The following is a 1,034-nucleotide window of genomic DNA, read 5'->3' as shown; positions in this document are numbered from 1 at the left end:
GGTTGCTTAGAGATTCTGTCCCTCAAAAGGAATGAATGATTTTTCCACTTGATAAGACATTGATCTGAGTCTTTCTCAGCGAACAGGAGTTTTCTACTCGCAGACAATATATCTCCTTACCTATAGACCAAAACAGGAAACTCAGGATAAGGAAGTGTCTTCTCAGATACAATCTCTTCACTTGCCCTTCTTTTCTAACTACTAGCACTATCTTGTCATGATCTCTATACCTTCACCCTGCATGACTTTTTTTAAATAAAAATACCATGCACATGCAAGTCAGGTACATCCTGGAATCAAAAGAAGGGAAAAGAGCCCCAGTGGCTAAGCCTAGAAAACCTTTTATGGTTAAGGGCTAGGAAGCCCATGCACAAGTGATTCCTTCTCAGAATAGTAAGGTCATAGACTCACAGTAACTAAGGTGGTGTCATAGTGGACTTTAAACCCTTCATTTTACAAATAAGGATAGGGGCGCCTGGGTGGCTCAGTGGGTTGGGCATCTGACTTCGGCTCAGGTCATGATCTCGTGGTTTGTGAGTTCCAGCCCCGTGTTGGGCTCCCTGACAGCTTGGAGCCTGGAGCCTGCTTCGGATTCTGTGTCTCCTCCTCTCTACCCCTACCATGCTCATGCTCTGTCTCTCTCTGTCTCTCAATAATAAATAAACATTAAAAAAAAATTAAAAAAAAAACAAATGAGGATAACGCATTGCCTAAGTTCTCATATCAAAGTGATGTTGAGGTTGGGACTAAACCAGATGTTCCAACTCATCTGATATGCTAGTGCACCACACTTGTGGTTTTGAATTGATTATTAGAAGCTGAATTTTGTGTGGTTTTGGCATCACAAGGAACTTTGCTAGTAGGGAGTTCACTTAAATTGTATTTTAATATTCCTTGGCTCTGATACTTAGCCAGTGGTATCTACAGTTCTGTGTCAGCTGCTATTGAAGTGGAAAGAGAACTAGTCTTAGAGTACAGTAGTAACCTTGAGTCTTAGCTCAAACATTCTAATGGTATCATTTGGTAAAAGTTAC

The sequence above is a fragment of the Herpailurus yagouaroundi genome, unplaced genomic scaffold (assembly GCF_014898765.1).
Source record: "Herpailurus yagouaroundi ecotype Mexico unplaced genomic scaffold, PumYag 166, whole genome shotgun sequence".
Classification (NCBI taxonomy): Eukaryota; Metazoa; Chordata; class Mammalia; order Carnivora; family Felidae; genus Herpailurus; species Herpailurus yagouaroundi.
The sequence above is the reverse complement of the archived record's forward strand: the minus strand, read 5'-3'. Positions refer to the sequence as shown.